Below are 12,251 nucleotides of genomic sequence, written 5' to 3' on the forward strand. Positions count from 1 at the left end.
AGACCCATCAGGCTCAAGCTTAAATCTCCTCTCATCAGGTAAATGTCGAAATGATCTGGCTTTGAGCAAAAATTCCAGCCTTTGCTGACAAACAGTAACAGACTCCTGTGAAAAGGCTTTCTCTCAACCAACTGGCATCTGATCAAGGAATCCCCAACCTGTTTAGATTTTTTCCACTGGAAAGCATGTGCCAAAAGCTGGAATAGATCATTGTCTGAGCACCACTGTTTCAGATGCTGTACAGAACAGGGCCTGAGCCAGCAGGCTGAACAGAGCAGCAAAACCAGTGCATGTCTTTGCACCATGAGAGGACAACCCATTTTTTGATTTCAAATGGCTTCAAAACAGACTTTCTTGGACTTGTTCATCAGCTGATTTATTGCGCCAGGTGCCAGCCTGACTTCCTGCCATCGACACAGTGTTGTCAGTAGTTGGGCATTCATATCATTTGTCTGGCTAGTCCATCTACTATTGAAGTACCTTCTCGCTTGGCAGGGAATATTATCCATAAATAGCCCTCCTAAATACAAGAAACTTTTTAAAACTGCTCGTAGAAAGCAAACAAAAAACCAGAAACAAACAAACCACAAACAAACAAACAAACAAACCACAAACAAACAAACAAACAAAACCAAAACAGAAACCCTAAGAGAGTGGGTTTTTTGCTATTTTCTGTCATATTTTTGTATTCAGCTGGTAATTGTAGCAATGTAAATATGGATGCAGATGTGAAACCCAGAGGAGAATGGAAGCAGAGTTTGGGTGTAACCTTTTGTTGCCTGTCAGCCTGCCTGCCCCACACCCAGTGTAGAGGCAATTACTGGTGTGTCCATCCTGCAGAGCAGGGTGACATTTCTGGGAATCCCAGCAGGAAGGAGATTCCTGAAGCTTAAGGCTGAGCTTCTTCTGCCCAAAGAAAGTGTTTAGTGAGTGCCAGTCTTTTGCTTCGGTACCGGGAGCAGAGCTCAGAGAAAGCAAAATCCAAAGAAAGCTGTGGTTGTGGCATTGCTGGGAGGAACTGGGCAATCAAGTGAGAAGAATTATAGCTTCCAAATGTGTACCGACATCCTGCTAATTCCCAGATCTCCCCCTACTCCCTCCTCTGCTGACGTTCCAGTCCCCACTTCAATACCTGCCAGGTCCTTTTAGAGAGCTGACATTTCCATTCCTGACATTTTCTGCAGCTCCATCTGGGAATTAATGTCCGGATATTAGCAGCGATGGGGCTGTTTATCATAATTAGTCTCATGAAGATACTAAGCATCCAACTATTTTTCATCAGCGCCAAGGAAATAAACTGCAGAATCCAGTAGACGAGACGGACGATTTATTTATTGATTGATTTATTTTGGTCTGTCAGGATGCAGCTTTAAAGTTTGTCAAGATGAGCAATGCTCCTCGGAGGCAGTGACGACAGTAGGGCTGGCTCACCTTGGGTGTGCAAGCTGCAGAGAATAGGTCCCCAAACCCCCTGAGACAGTGAGGAGGCATTTGTTATCCTATTAGTATCCTGTTATCCTAGGCTCTAGCCTCCTGCACTTATAAAATGACGAGTTGTGACAGGTTGAACCTTGTCTGGACAAGCTCAGGAAGAGCCAGCTGCTAGCCCTGTGATGGCATTATGAACGAAAGCCATCTCCAGGCATGGCTTTTCTTCTCCATCAGGAGCAAAACAAGGGTGCTGTGTACCCTACAGGAGGTGGCACAGCAGGCAGCAGCTCCAGGACTCTCATTTGGCTGGGTGTGCACGGTTGTGCTTGGACCTTAATGCTAAACAGAGGATGCTGCAGGCAGCACACGTGTCTGTCACCTTCCAGACGTGCCTGGGAGCAGATGAAGCCGTTTTCTCACTTTGTCGTCCCAATTGGAGCAGGGTGCAGTACAAGCTTGTTGTTTTCCTTCCCCAAAGGACTGGGATTGAAGGGCAGAGAAGCAAAGTGCTGTACACAAGAGATCTCACACTTGTGTTCACTACAAGCAGGGGAAGGTTCTTTGGAAGGGTACTATGGGTTGGATCTTATCTCTGCCAGACAAAGTGGCTAATGCTTGCTGTGGTCCCAAGCTTAGTGTTTAGGGGCTGGTGCAATAGATTGTCCATGTTTCTGTGAGTTTGGCTCCAGCTCCCTGCTCTCCAGGCACGGCTGGTGCCTGAGCTGCTGAAACCTAACAAGGGTTGTTATCCATCCTGATGGCTACTACTGAGGGCAGGGAGCCTGTATTGATTTCAGGAGCTCTTCTACCATTTTGCAAGCTTCAGTGACCTCCTCACATGTTCTGAATGCGAGGATATGGGAGATTCCTGGCAGGGTCATCTGCCCTGCATCACATCTGCCCTGCTCATAGCCCATCTGCCTAAGACTGAGGATTACAATGCTGTGTGGAGCTTCTGCCCAGAGCGAGGCATGAAGGGCTTCTGAATTCAGTGTTGCTCTTCTCTCTATCCCCATAAAACCCCACAAAGTCTTGCTGCATCCCACACACCTCAGTGCTCACCTGCAGCAAGCCCACCTCCTCCCTGCAGGCTGATTATCAAGAGCTTTCCATCCTGAGGTTTGCTATGCAAACATCAAACATTTGTATTTAAATATTACACTCTTTTGCTGATGTGAAGCTAGTAATTACAGCCAGATGGGACCTGGCTCACAGGCAGACACGAGGCCCACACGCTGCTCAATGGTGGCTTTTTTTTGCAAAACCATGTGGCCGACCACCGGCAGAAATATCAAAATAGCTGAATGCAATTAAAAGCAATGGGAAATTAAAAAAAAAGGCATTCTAAATATATCGTGCAATGTATTCCAGGTGAGCACTAAGTGTTCTGGCTGCAGTGCCTGGCAGCCCTAGTACTACACATGGGACATGATCCAAGCCAGTGTGCTCAAGCCATACATCCCTCCAGGCACAGCCTGGCAATGACATGCACTGATTTGATGTCAGCACTTCCTGCAGCACCAGCAGAGTCTGATCCTGCAAAGCGTCCCTCAGCTGAGGAAGAGCTCTTTTTGCACAAGGGTGTGATTCAGCACATGTTCTAGTCCATCAAAGTGGCCCCTACACAAGAGTGTCACAATCCCAGGGCCTCCTCAGCTGCTGAGTGGAGGGATCACCTTCACTGCACAAGCCTGCACACATTTCTGCCTTGCGCAAGCTGTCCAGGGTAGGAAATAGTTCATTTTCCACCACCTCCAGGATTACAGATCTGCTTCTGTTCAAGGCAAAACAAAGGCGTTGCACTGAGTGGTGGATTTTTTCCCCCTGGATAGTAGCCCACAGTCCATATTCACATTCAACATCTGATTGTGTTTTTAATAGATAATTGTCCCCCCATTGCCTCTCCCCTACACATCAACCAAAAGGTGAGCAGGAACGTACCAGTTTAAGCAAAATGCCTCACTGCTTGTGCTACCCACCACCTGTGTTGTATATACACACCACCAAGTGCCCAGGAAACAATCCCTTCCTTGCCCCACACCCCTGACTGAGTTCCAGCAGTAACAGTGATGCAGGTAACAGCCACCACTGTTGCCTGAAAGAAGGACTAGAGTTAGCCCATCACACAGAGTTTAAGTAGCCCCAGAAACCACTGCAGGTGATGCCATCAAGAGCTATAAGGGCTACAACCCTTCCTCTGCACATCAACCCAGCTCTGTGTCTCACCCTCTTTTTTACTCTTAGGGTATTTCCAAGCCAAGCAGTGCAAAGCCAGAGCCCAGTTTCCTGTCCAAACATCCAGGGATGTTTAATTCCTCAGGACAACTGCTGAGATATGTCCTCCATGTTGCAACAGTCAGCGCTACACAGGTACCTGCTCACCCATCCATCTGTAAATGGTGTCCCACAGCCAGCCTGCCAGAGAGGAGCCAGCAGCTCTGTTTGCAAGGAGAAAAAAGAGAAAGCAGCAAACTGGAAAAAAAAACAAAACAAAAAACCATTGCTTTGTGAGAAACCACAGAACCATAGCAAACACGTGCTGTCATTTGAGACAAGTGCCAAGCCCTGATAGGTTTCCCTGTTGAGGAAATCAGAATCAGCCTTGGTGAGAGGTGGAGAACCTTGATCTCACTTGTCTGCTATCTCTCTGGGGTCCGCTTCTCCCTCCTCCTGTGTTCTACAGGTTTCTAACTTCCCAAATCTTCCTCAACAGACCATGAGTAGAGCTTTCCAAGGAAGCTTGTTTCTGATGTCATATGCCCCAGGAGAGTGTTGTGCTGGGAAAGGAAGGGAAGGGAAAGAAAGGGGAAAGAAAGGAAAAGGAAGGACTCAATGCCTCTCTGCTTTCTACACCCAAGAAGCAGAGCTTTGGCATACCATTACCAACCCTTGTTTCTGCAGTAACCTTATCCAGCGCTGCCTGGGTCTGTGCAAGCTCTGTTGTACTACTGTTGCCTTCATGAATAATGGATCCCCCTCCACCTTCCCTCTCCTCTTCCCTGTTAGATCTCATTTCATGTTGTATGAAATGGTATGTTTGCTGCTTCCCTGGGGTTGATCTGAACATTCTGATTCCCAGCTCCAGTTCCCCCTCTTCCCAGGCTGCGAGTGTAACACAAGAGGGCCCTGACTAGTGAGGGCTGAGCCTGTACTGGGGTCGCCTTTGGCTCTTGTCTTGCCTTCTGCTAGGAAACAGTTGATCCTTGATGTTCCTAGGAACCTGTAATTTCTCCTTCTCTTCTGGAATTTTCCATTTTAAAGACTAAAAGTAAAGTTCCAGGGAAAAAAAGTCCATCATTCTAAAAAGTCAGGTCTCTATGCCTAAAAGAATCATAATTCTACACGGGTTTGGACCACAGAACATTGTGGGTCACTTCTACAGTGCAGTCTGGAGAATTTAATTTCCTTTGTTCTTGGAATTACCCAGCTTTATTGAGCTTTATCTGGTAAAGACCGGTGTTTTTATTCTCCTTCAGAAGCCACAGACTCAGCAGTGAAGCAGCCCCACTTTTAGCAGGGAATATGCTGTGGCATTTAGCAGCATCATGGGTGTCTCTTGCCTTAGGTCCTGCTGCAGTAGCACCACGATTCAAGGTGGGGACTTGGTGAAGTTCAGATAGCTCTGTTTTGAGTGGCTTTGTAGCATTTGTAGGTTTGTAGACATGAAGGTCTGTCAAAGCTGTGTGCTGATCCCAGTTTCCCAATCTGAAGCACCAAGTTCATGTTCTCTGGGGCTGTACCTTACCTCTGTGCCTTCTGCCACCCTCACCAGCCCAGCTTTTAATCTCGACCACACTCACTTGGTGTTGCTGCACCTGCAGATCCACCATCTTTGGGAGTTTCCCTGAGGAGAACCCATGTTTAAAAAAAACTGTGAGGATCTGAAAATCAAAGGCAAGGATGTCAAAAAACCTGCAACCAGGAGAGTGGAGTCTGCAATTTAGGTGAGAGTGTAATGCTTACAAAGGGAAGGGAAGAAACCAGGGTCCTCAGTGAGAAACCCCACTGCCAGAGGCCCTTGGAAAGACACCAAATCAGTTGCCTGGAAACTAATGCTGCCCCTCGTTATTGTCAGCAACAGGAAGAACCCACAAGTGCCATAATTCAGGCCCCCACTACTGTCTTTTTCTCTTGGCTGAATGGAAGAAGCAAAGAGAAAAGGCTTTTCATGCTCTGTGGGTAGCAGGGTGTCTCCTTGCCCTCAGCTCAAGGGATTGCAGGCTCAGTGCTTTTGCATCTGGATAGTCAGTTCCCATGGCAAATCTTGTGTCCTGAAATTTAGAGGCTAACTCATCCTTCTACAGCTTTTTAAAAATTAAAGAACAATTGAAGTTGGCAGGAGCCTCTGGAGACCATGTAGTCCGACTGCCTGGCTCAAAGAAGATCCATCTCAAGCAGGTTGATTTGTACCACATCTCATCAGGTTTTGAGTATCTCCAAGGATGGAGACCCCACAACCTCCCTGGGCAGACAATTCCAGTGTTGGATTACCCTTCTGGTGAGGTTTTTTGTTTAAAGTTTAACTCGAAAACCTGTTGACAAAAAGGACTGTATAACCAACTGTTACAGAACAAAACATGCATGTACACATGAAGTTGCCCAAAACAATCTGGTTGCAGCACATTTAGAGTTAATTCCACAGCTAAGCTATTTTCTGGGGGACCCTCCTTCATGCCACACAGAGGACAGACTTTGCACCGTTAGCAAAAAATCTCACAAGGCTTTTCCACCGTGTTGTTCAGTGCATGAAGCCTGAGGCAGGATTTACTGCACATTATTCAATCTCTGCTAGGGAGGTAGGATTATTAGTCTCCTAAAAAGCTTTTCAGTTGAGTTCACTAAAATAGCTGAATGTTTCAAAACTAGTAATGATTTTAGCTTTGCAAGTCCCCTGCCAGAGGATGGGTCTATGCCATGGCTGTTTTACAGAGGACAAAGCTTGAGCCTAGAAGGGCTAAAGGGATGGGGTGCTGCATGGACACACCAACAAGTAGGACATTACAGAGCACTTAAAAAGGTGTAGCAGCTTCCCTTCAAGTCAAGAGGCTTTAAGAAAGCCAGTCCCCCATGGCAGACCAAGCTGCTGCACGAGGAGCAGCTCAGTGCCAGTGGCAGTGGCAGGGTCTGTGCTTCCCCTGTACCCAGGCATTGCTCTGCCTTAGTGTGCTCACCACACCAAGTCATTTCCTACAGCTCACAGCCAAAGAGGAGTTGGGCTGTAGGACAGAGGGAATCAGTCAACTCAAATTAAAAGAGGCCAAGATTGCCCAAACCTGGGTCTAGGCAAGTCTGGCTCATCCTAGCCTAAGCACTTTGCATTTGGTGAGGGCAAGTTGAGAATAAAGAAAGCACCTGAAGAGTCAAGCTCAGGCAGACAGGTAGCACAAAGCCTCTGCCATGTGTTCTGCTGGCCCTGGGACTGGAGACCTGTAGCCTTTGTCACACAGGTGGTGGCTAATCCCTGCTTCCACAGCTGTTTCTATAATCCATGGTGGCACTAACCCGCTTGTCTATAGTTCAAGCAACCTTTTGTCTTCAAACCAGAGACCACTGCAGGGACCCCTTTTCCTGATTGCCCCTAGGAGGGAGATTTGGCTTTTGTTTGGGTGAATGCTTTCCTGATTCAGCACGGGAGCGGGGAACAGGACACACGTTTCAGGAATTAAATCCATTGCAGGAACTGAAAAGATCCTAGCCCCCAAAAGCTGGTCCACAATGTCAAGCGGGGGGGGGGGGACAGGAAGGGGGGGGACAGGAAGGAAGGGGGACAAAAAAGACTTTGCAAGGAGCAGACCAAAGGCAGGTCTGAGTTTCACTGTTTGTGGAGGAGAGCAGAGCCACCCCCCTACCTCCCTCCATCTCCCAGCCCTTCCCTCTTACAAGCTGCAAGTCCCTGGGAGGCCCCTAATCTGCTTTGCTGTACAAAAGACCCAGTCTACTGGCTTTCCTTTTCTTTTTGCCTGTTTAGAGTTGAAGTGGGGATCAGTTTCCAGGCACGAAGGCGAGGAGGGGGAAGGAGGAGGGTGCAAATGGTCTCTCTGCAGAAGAGATCCTGTGGAGGGCAAGAGCTCAGGTAGTTTCAGGTGGGAGGGAGGCACAGGGACACAGGGTCTGGGGTTGTCAGCATCCTTGCTTTCTAATTTGTGAGTTTTTCTGCTGTGCTTGGCTATCACTTGCAAACCAATGGAGAAGATAACTCCTTCCATCTTTTGTTTTATTCGTGAAACAGAATCTCCAGTCTCTTGATCATATTCAGAGAATTTTTCTGCACTGCTTCTGGCAAGAATTCAGCCTACCTGTCCAGGACTCCTACCCAATGCTAGATGAGGTCTTGTCAGTACTTCGCAAATGCTATTAATAATTTCCTGCTTCTACTGGCAATATCCCAAACCCCTCGGGTCTCGTTCGCCTTTTTGTGCCTTTAGCTCATTGGTGGTTCATAATCACCCATGACTGCTACAACGAAGTTCACCTCCTCCTCAGTCATGTCCAACTGACACACTCCCTGTCTAGCACAAAAAACCCCAACCCTGTGATTAGTCTTGCATTTCGTGCTCTTGAATTTCAACTCGTTCCTGCGTCTCCGTGCTCAAGGTTGTCTGCTGCTTTCTGTTTGATCTCCTGTCTCCTCTGCATTCACAATGCCTCTCCCTTCTGCGTCATCAGCTGGCTTAACCTAAGCGCTTCCACTTCTTATGACAACATCATTCATGGAGAGAATAAACAAGATCAATCCCAGGATCAATTCCAGAGAAACTCCAGTGGTGAACTCTGTCTAGCCTGCTACTGCCTCTGTCCAGAGGTACAGCTTCTGTACCCGACTGCTATTTCTTCCCACTAATCCCACCATCTTCAGTTTAATTAGTAATTTCCCTGTCACTCCATTGAGCACAGCTTGGCGCATTTGTCTAGAAATTTGTCTAGATGAATTGAGATGAGCAGGCTGTCTCGGCCGAATGCTTTCCATGGCCTGCTGAGCTGGTTCTGCTCCAGCTGTTTAACCGAGCTGGCCTGCAAATTTTGTTCCAGGTCTTTGCATGCTACTGACCCATCCTACAAACTCCCCACATCCCACAGGAAAAACATGAAACAAACAAGGAGTGGGTACTACATTCACAACCTTCAGTGTGGTTCTTTCTCTTCTGCAAGAGGTTCTGCCTCTGGAAACCTTGCCATCCCACCTGCATTTTGGTATTTTGGTTTGTTTGGAAACCAAAAATGCCTGCTTGTCCTGGCTTTAACACATCAGCATGTCTGACTTTTGTACCTTATTTTGTTATACCATTCAGGCTTTTTTTCATTCTCTATCTTGCATGTTGACCCTACACCCAGCGTTATCATCCTCTTCAGACTGACAGGGAGCCACATCATGAACATCTTTGCTGCCCAATAGAGCTACTGTGCTGAGTGGATGCCTGAATGATACTTTCCCCAGTGTTGTAACACCCTTTGTAAGATTGGTGTCAGCTTGGTTTCCCATGTTGTCTTTACTGCTTCCAGGTCTCTGGAGTATTCTGTCTCTTGTCACCAAAAACTGGTGGGGAAGGATATTTATCCAGTTGGAACTTAATTTCCCATAGCTGACCTCGTCCTTTTCAATGTGAGGCCAACACATCCCAGATCCAGTCCTCCGGGCTCAGGTAGCTTTAAGGTTTTGCATTAGCTTTGCTAAATGCTGTGCCAGGGGACCTGGCAGTCCTGCTTCTTTTGACCCTCAGGCACTGGGTTCCAGATGTTCCCACTGCAATCCAGGCCTGTCAGAGGCAACTTTGATGCTCTCTGGGAGTGGACCAGATCATCTCTAGTGCAGACAACACTAGGCCTAGAAGTAACCAGCCTTCATCTGGATTAAACTGTAAAAGCCTCTCTGAATTAAACTGTAAAACCCTCTCCGTCAGGCTACTGAAAAAACCGGTTTTCCCCAATTTAATCCAACCTGCCAGGGTACTGGGGTCCCCAAGCAGAGAGAAGTCCATCCTCAGTCAAGAGAGATGAATGGACTCTGAACAGACGGACGAGCAGACTTCATGTGTTGTAGAGGAGGCCGGGACAGAGCCCAAATCATGTAAGGGGCAGATTGGACAGACTCCCTGGAGGGTCACCATTCTGTGTTAACCTTTGCAGGGGACTCCCTGGGCGTTGCTGTGCTCCCCGTGCCTCCCAGGATGCTGCTGGCTCTCTGGGTACCCGGCTGCTCCCACCTCACCTGCCCTGCTGCGAACACCAAAAGCGAAGCCGGAGCCTCACCACGCTGCCCTCTAAAGCCTCTGTCTTGCGGTGGAAATAAATTGCCTCAGATTCCCGTAACTCAGGCAGAAAACCCAGGCCCCTTGCTGATAAAACCAGGCAGCCTGGACAGCGTTGCCCTGGCAACCTGCACTTTCTTCCCCATCCTTTTGTTCGGCCTCGGACCCAGACTTTTGTACCCAGCCATAATGGGGCCAGACTCTTGGGATGTTTACGGGGTGAGGTGAGAGGAATTTCATTCAGCCATGTCTTGCTTGGCCCGTCTCCTTCCGCAGGGTGAGGGAGGAATGTTATTGACCAAGGCCCCATGCAGCGACCAAGGCACTAAAGAAAGGCACTTTAGACTTTCCGACAAAGAAAAGAAATTCCTGCCCTCCCCCATGCAAACATTACCCCCCCTGCCCCAACTTGCCTTTTGTTTCCTTATTTCTCTTTTGGTAACTTCCCCACTCACCCACTCCTGCCCACAGCTGCTCTCACCAGGCACAAACAAAACCCTTCAGCGTGCCCGGTGTGCCTGCCATCTCCAAGTTGCAAGGCATTCAGTAATCCTCCTGGATCCCTATGCTCCGAGGCACCTTGACAATAAAACAAAGCTGGATGTGCACTGAGTTTGCAGGAGCAGGAGTGGTGTGAAGCTGAGGTCGGGGCATGGAGCAGCCAAGCACAGCAGGCAGCTGGAGCAGGACCCCAGCCCACTCTGAGGCCCTGCCATGCTCAGTCCTTCACCCTCTGGTTCGGGCTGGAAAGGGTTAAGCACATCAGGTCCAGCTGCCTGCTGAGAAGACAAAAGTCTGCCTTGACATCCAATATTGAAGCTCCCAGGGACACCACTGAGGAATTCCCATTAGCTGGTGTTTGTGGAAAGCCTTATATCAAATGCCAAGGACAGCCAGTTTGCTTTCCTCGTGCCAGCGACTGGGAGAGAAGCAGCACCTTCCTGGCACTGCATTTCAGGGAAGAAGCAATGTGGACACAGACCAAGTGGTGCCTTTATGGAGGAAAAGCAAGCAGATCTTTCCTTTTGTCCCCCTGCACAGCTGGCAGCTCCAGCAGCGGCCAAACCACCCTGGAGAAACTCTAGCCTGACTTGACCAGACTGTGCCTGGGTTCAGGTAGCTCATTTCAGAGGAGAACCCCATAGCACCACTCTCTTCCTGGCCTTCAGACTTTGTAGTGTCTTGGGAGAAGTCAAATAAATCCACAGTTTGGGCAGAAGACTCTGAGGACCTGTTACTGGCAACACAATTGTGTTTCCTACTCACCCTGCCCCACACTGCTCTGCTTTCGGAGCACCTGTGCAAAGCCAAAGGCCTGGGAAGAGATGGGATTCTGGGAAGGATGGGCACTGGGTTTTTTTCAGTTCTGCTGGGGGCATAAACAGAAGATAAAGCCCAAGCTGGTGTTGTTTGAGTGGGTAGATGAGTTGAGTTGAGAAGTGAGTGGCTCCTACTATGGGTGCTGTCCCAGTGCTCGGACATCCTGGGAGACTCTGCCCAGCAGAGAAGAGCCTGCAACTCATAGCAGAGACAATGAATGTCTTATGGATGGTGAGAGACACTGCCAGAAGCTTTACTTTAATCCTGAATGGATTGTTATGGTATTGCTCTCTCCCAGCTGGATTACCTGATTAAAAGTGAGCTCATGCATCATAGCCTTTCACTTCAGCTGGCGCTGCAAGAGGATGGAGGAAAAAGATCCAGGCACCAGTTTTCCTAACACTTGTCTTTGAGACTCTTACTCTTCCATCATGTCCACTAAAAAAAATTAAAATTCAGCTAATAGATTTAAAAAATGATTAGTGAGCTGGACAGCAGAGAGGAGAGGCGACACAGACGATAGAGGACCACAAGACGGCTTCTCTTGGGACTGTCGCCAGCAAAAACTGAAGCCCAGGGTATGCCCAGTTGGCTCTTGACAAAGGACTGGCACCATTTCAGTCCTGCTTGCCTCAAAGGCATGAAAACCCAGTGAAAAACTAGGCTGGGAACCAAGAGGAAGCAAAATGCACACCAGCCATGAATAATGGGGCAAATGTGTCAATGCTAACAGCAACACACAGCAGCCCTTCCCATTGTCCAGCCTTGGCAAGGTCTTTCCAAAAGAGGCTGAAGTGAGCCTTCCTGGATCAAACAGAGTGTGCCTGCAGGTGTGATCCCCAAGCTGGGTTTGATTTATGTGTTTGGGGTTAGTGATTCAGCCACAATGAGGGATCACGCACTGGAGGCACTCTCCCATTGCTCCTCCGTCACCTGCACCTCCCTCACACCAGCCTGCTGACCCCTCATTTCTGGGCGGGTTGCCTCAGCATTGATTTTCCTTTCTGAAAGTACTTCAACTTGAAGTGCTGAAAATGGCTCCTCAGCAACCTCAAGATGTGAAGCCACACTGAAAGTGTCCCTTTTCTTGCATTTGCAGGAGTGTTAGCATTCATGTTTTTCATGTTTCTGTGTCGTGGGACAGAGAAGAGGTCAGAGCAGGTATGGGGAAGCAGGCTTAGGTGCACTTACAAACAGATCTCTGTTAGGAGGTGCAGCAGAAGAAAGCTGCTTGTGGACCACAAGAAGCAATGA

The 12,251-nt window shown here is 48.4% G+C and overlaps 1 long non-coding RNA gene across 1 annotated transcript; it reads right to left on the minus strand.

Annotated features, from left to right (window-relative positions):
• Positions 1-1,310: 1,310 nt before the first annotated feature.
• Positions 1,311-10,043, minus strand: LOC125331837. Its single transcript, XR_007206232.1, has 2 exons — positions 3,658-10,043; positions 1,311-3,205 (listed from the first exon to the last, which is right to left on the minus strand). It is a non-coding gene; the product is annotated as an uncharacterized LOC125331837 (long non-coding RNA).
• Positions 10,044-12,251: the final 2,208 nt, after the last annotated feature.

Source organism: Corvus hawaiiensis, chromosome 11 (genome assembly GCF_020740725.1).
Source record: "Corvus hawaiiensis isolate bCorHaw1 chromosome 11, bCorHaw1.pri.cur, whole genome shotgun sequence".
NCBI lineage: Eukaryota > Metazoa > Chordata > Aves > Passeriformes > Corvidae > Corvus > Corvus hawaiiensis.